This window comes from Aquarana catesbeiana, linkage group LG01, assembly GCF_042186555.1.
Source record: "Aquarana catesbeiana isolate 2022-GZ linkage group LG01, ASM4218655v1, whole genome shotgun sequence".
Taxonomy (NCBI): domain Eukaryota; kingdom Metazoa; phylum Chordata; class Amphibia; order Anura; family Ranidae; genus Aquarana; species Aquarana catesbeiana.
The window spans coordinates 334,244,131-334,250,130 of NC_133324.1; positions in this window are offsets into that span (position 1 = coordinate 334,244,131).

The following is a 6,000-nucleotide window of genomic DNA, read 5'->3' on the forward strand; positions in this document are numbered from 1 at the left end:
GATTTCGCCATGCGTTCAACTGTTTTGCCAGAAAACAACTCAGCAAGACCAGGTAAGTCGAATCATCTGATTTAGCCTTTTTTTAAAAAAAAAAAAGTAAGGGAATTTTAAAAAAAAAAAAAATTTCTCTTATTACCCTTCAGTCTTACTGTCTTACTGTCACTATCACTATGGAGACCACTGCCCGCGCAGACCACCATCAGCAAACGAGGTAAGAGGCCATCCGTCATTGGTAAGTATAGAAGAAGGGGAGAGAAAAAGAGAGCCAACCACTAACGCTGCGTTTTTGGCAGCCCTACCAGGTCAAGAGCCACAAGTTCCAGGCGTGAAGGGAGATCAAGTCATGCGTCAAGCAAGAAGTCCCACATCTTCTTCCCGCCACCGAAGACATAGCCGCTCACGTCACAGCCGCTCAAGACGTAGCCGCTCCCGTCAGTCGGTCACACCGCAGACGGTCACCTTCATCACACCGCCAGAGCCGCCACACCCGTCCTGCAGCAAACGCTTGCTGGGTATGCGGCGCGCCGGCCTTGCCAGATAAGCTAGTCTGTAGATCCTGCTTCAATGAAGCAGCAAAGGACAAAGAGCTAGACGCAGCAGTGGCTACGGAGCTCATAAGAGAATCTGTGCGGGAATCCATAAGGGAGACAACAGCACCACTAATGGATAGGCCTACGCCCAGCACATCGGTAGCGGATGACCTTCAACCCCAGGCATCAGAACCCTCCTCAGGAGATGAGGATCAGGACATGTCAGCAGGTTTTGATTTCTCCCTTGTACAACCTTTGGCAAAGTCAGTTAAAGAAGCGATAGGCTGGGAAGAAGATAAAGCGGAGCCGCAGAAAGTCCGGAAATATTTCCCAAATTTAAGGAAAGAACCAGAGAATTTCCCTTTTATAGGTGAACTGGAGGATCTAATTAAAGATGAGTGGGAAAGATCTGATAAGCGGTCCAGTCTCACCAACAGACTGACAAAAATGTATCCTCTGAAGGAGTCAAAAGTCAATTCATTGATGAACGCCCCAGTAGTTGACTCCTCCTTGATGCGTCTTGCACAGCATGTCACTCTGCCTATTGAAGACGCGGTTTCCTTTCGGGATGTTCTGGATCGGAAATTGGATCTGGAATTGAAGAAAGCATTCTCCACTGCTGGGGGCGCGTGCAGACCAGCAATTACCACAGCAGCAGTGGCTAAAGCCATATCAGGTTGGGCAACCAGGGTGGAGAAAGATCTGCAAGACGGTACTGAAGTAGACAAAATAATATCTTCTCTTCAGGAGATCAAGTTGGCAGGTGACTTCGTGGCAGAAGCTTCAGTGGATATTATAAGATCCTCGGCGAGATCAATGCTAGCCTCAGTCACGGCAAGAAGGGCCTTGTGGCTGAAACCATGGATGGCCGATACTGCATCTAAAACAAACTGGTGCAGAATTCCATATGATGGCTCAAACCTGTTCGGGTCTAAATTGGACACCGCTATCTCGAAGGTAACAGGAGGGAGGTCGGGATTAATTCCCTCAGACAGGAGACCCAAGGCCCAAAAGGGTCTGTTCTTCAGGCGCAACCTTCCTGAGAAATATAGGGAAGCTAGAGCCTACCGTCCCGGTAGGGAGTTTAGAAGAGACTGGAAAAACACAAGACCTTCCTTCCTAAGGATGCAGAAGTCCAAGCCTACCCCGGCAGGGGAGCAGCAGAAGTCTTTTTGAAGGTTCGCCTGCCCACCCAGTACAGGTGGGCGCCAGGCTCAAGGACTTCGTACAGATTTGGTCAAGCCATATAAAGGACCCGTGGACTCTTTCCACAATCAAATTTGGACACAAGTGGAAGTTTATGGGCAAAATTCCAAAAAATCACTTCCAATCAACAAGACTGCCATCTTCACTAATCAAAAGGAAGTTACTATTAAAATATATAGCGGAATTGAAGGAGAAAGGGGCAATCCTGGAGGTTCCGTCAGATCAAAAGGGGAGGGGGTTCTATTCCCCACTATTTTTGGTAAAGAAGAAGACCGAAGACTTACGTCCTGTATTGGATTTAAAAAATCTCAACAGGAACATAAAAATAGAGGCCTTCAAAATGGAGAGTCTGCAGTCCATACTTCTGGCAGTGAACCTGGGCGACTAGATGCTCTCAGTAGATTTATCGGACGCTTACCTACATATTCCAATTCATCCCGCCTTTCAAAAATTCCTCCGATTTGCCATCAACAAAAGCCACTTCCAATTCCAGTGCCTTCCTTTCGGCATCTCGTCGGCTCCCAGGACATTCACCAAGGTCCTCCTACCCTTGGTTGCATTCCTCAGGGAAAAGGGTCTGCGAGTCCACCATTATTTGGACGACATCCTGCTCTTGGCAGAAGATCAAGAAACCTTGCTATGTCATCAGAGAATCTTACTCACGACTCTCCAGGACTTCGGTTGGCTAGTCAACTGGAAAAAGAGCAGCCTACAACCCACACAAAACATGGTATTCCTGGGAGCGGATCTGAACACCAAATTGAACAGGGTACAACTCCCTCAGGAGAAGATTCAGCCTCTAGTACAGAAGATGTGGAGATTACTATCAGCGAGGCATCTTCCAGCCAGAATCTGCTTGAGTGTTCTAGGGTCCATGGCTGCAACCCTGCCCATGGTGCAGTGGTCACAATGGCACATGAGAGTCCTCCAAAACTCCTTTCTGAGGCAGTGGGATGGAGTATCGATGCGTCAGACCATTACCATCTCCAGATCAATGAAGCAATCAGTGTGGTGGTGGACACACTTGACCAACCTCAGGAAATACAAGCTGATAGTTCCCCCAGATCCGATAATAGTCACCTCGGATGCCTGTCAGAGCGGCTGGGGAGCTCACTGTCAAGATCAAGCAGCACAGGGCCGATGGCAGTTCCGGGCCCAGGATATAGTATCGAATATACTGGAACTCAGGGCAGCCTTCCAGGCCCTCATGGCATTTGCACCAGTCCTCAGAGGGAAGAACGTGCTTATTCGGATGGACAACAAGGTGGCAGTGTCCTACATCCAGAGGCAAGGGGGTACCAAGAGTCTCACACTGATGGAGAAAGTCCGTCCTATCTTGGAATGGGCACAGGCACACCTAGCAGATTTAAAAGCAATATATGTTCCTGCGGCACAGAACATGTTAGCCGATTTCCTGAGTCGAGAGACTCTTTCGAACAACGAATGGTCCCTGAGTCTCCAGGCCTTTTCTCTTCTTACGGAGACATGGAGAGTGCCAGAGATTGACTTAGCAGCCACTCCTGCGAATACGAAGTGTCGGAGGTTTCTGTCCAGAGCATCTTTCCCTTCAGCCGAAGGGATAGATTGTCTAATTCACCCCTGGAACTTCAAGTTGGGGTACATATTCCCGCCAACTCCGTTAATTGCGAGATTCCTGTCCAGGCTTCGGAGATCTTCAGCCACGGTAATCGCGGTAATCCCTTTTTGGCCGAGAAGACCATGGTTCACGACCCTATTGCAGCTCAGCCTTCAACCTCCAATCCTTCTTCCGGTAACTCCGGATTTGCTATTTCAAGGCCAATTTCTACATCCAGCTCCAGAGAAGTTGCATCTGACGGCATGGAAGTTGAAAGGGTTAGGTTAAGGGAACAAGGCTGCTCACAGGAAGTAATATCGACTCTGATGCAAGCCAGGTAAAAGTACCACCAACACCACCTATACAAGAATTTGGAACCAATTCTTTACAATGGCGCAGCAGAAGGGATGGGATCCTATTGCTCCAGAACCTTCTCAAATCCTAGAGTTCCTCCAGTCAGGAATCAACAAAGGTCTAAGTTCAAGTACCCTTAAGGTACAAATATCCGCCTTGTCGGCCAAAACAGGCACCAGATGGGCATTACATCCGCTGGTTATCCAATTCCTGAGAGCCTGCCTAAAAATCAAACCTCCTAAGAAACCAGTTTTTCCATCATGGGATCTCTCAGTAGTTCTCGATGCCTTCACCAATCCTCCTTTTACTCCATCTGAATCAATATCTCTGTGGGATCTGACTCTAAAACTGTCTTTTCTCATTGCAATTACATCAGCAAAGAGGGTATCTGAGATCCAAGCACTGATGGCATCAGAACCTTACTTAGTATTCTTTCCTGATAAGGTAGTACTAAGACCTTCAGACCACTTCATCCCGAAGGTAGCAACTTCCTTCCACTACAACCAAGATATTAATCAACAAGAAAAAACTTATGAAACAGACACTTTGCTCTAATTACATATAGCTATAGACAGATAGGGGTAATGCCCAAATAGGATCTGCCTACAAATGCTAAAACTTGCTAACATCCAGAGTAATATGGGTGGATGTGTTCCTCTGAATTGGAGAGCATAACAAAAAACAGGGGTAGAAGGCAAAAAGAATTCTTCAATAAGGAACCGGCATGTTTAGCAAAAATATAAATGTTTAATATAGAAAAAATGATACCACATATACACCAGATAGTGTCAACAAAGTTTGACAATAAATGAACCAGTAACCACCACTACCAATTAAAATAGACAACATTGTCTAAAAAACAAAGAACAACATACAGATGGCCACCACAACACATACAGACACATCTAATTGGCCAGCTGGACTTAAAAAGTCTCATGTATAGTATATCTAGCTGAAAAATGAGAAGCCAATGGGTGACGGTATGCAGCCTTGGATGAAGGGGAGTCCGCAATGTACACTGCCGATGGCAGGCCTGGGTTTGACTACAGGTAGGTGTGCAAACTATGAGGGTTGCTGGTAATAGCACTGACAAGTGGATATCAGCCGCAGCAAGTGGCATGCATGAGCGGCTGTGTCAGTGCTGGGCAGAGGTGCAGGGGAGGATGGTGTGCCTGTGTAACTTTAAATAAACGACAACAGCGTGTGGAGTGATGCGATCTCACCAGACCATAGGCATCCGGGTACAGCAAGTAAGTTGGACAGTCCAATCCTCCTCATGCTAAATCATCCTCTGGTCAAAGTAAGGTGGCTGATAAGTCCGTGTGAATAGATGCCCGCCAGGTAAATGGAAGTGGGGGAACGTAGTGGCGTACCGCCTGCTTGCGGAATGGAGCCACAGTTGCTTCCGGATTCCGTGCTGTGGGGCTATCGACGGACTTTCAGCAGGGCTTGAGCGGCTTCAGCAGTAGCGAATCAGATCCCCGGGGCTGGTGGGTGGATCTGTACGGGTGCTACATCGAACGTGATGGCGTCATGCTGACGCGTTTCATCCGTAAAGGATTTCTTCAGAGCATGCGCAGTAATTGCAGTAGGCGGCTTAAATAACAATACCAGTTGAAGACGTAAGTACGTCAACTAGCCGTTGTCTAGGCAACTGCACAACAGATAGACAGCCATTCAAATCAAAAGACAACAACAAATAATAATAATGGAATGGGCCCGTCCGTGGGTGCAGCAGCACCACCAGGTATGTTTAAGTGGAGAGGGGGGGGGGGGGGGGGGGGAGAGGGGGGAAAGAAGGGAAGGAAGAAGATATGGTTATCCGAATATTAAAATAAATAGGGCAATGACGGAGAGGCATGAGGATTTTCCTCCGATGACTATGATGTAAGGAATACTGATAAATTACATTCATTGTTTAACCCATGTGGGGACATACTGTCAAGGGTATATATCCACATTTTTTCTTTCTGGCAGAGAATCCTGTCGAAGTCACCCCTTCTAAGGGGGAGGTTTAATTTGTAGATACCCTTGACAGTAAGTCCCGTGGGATCCCCACCATGATGATCAAGGAAATGTAGGGGGATGGGACGCTCATCATCCTTACTGAGGATGCTCTGTACGTGTTCACTGATCCTGATCCTGAGTTTCCTTTTTGTTTTCCCCACATATTTTTTGCCACATGGGCATGTGATCATGTAGACCACTCGTGTGGTATTACAGTTGATAAAGTTGTGAATTCTAAACTGTTTCTCACCATCAGAACCAGTGAACACGTCAGTGCGCTCCACATACTTGCATATACTGCATCTACCGCATTTGAACATGCCTTTT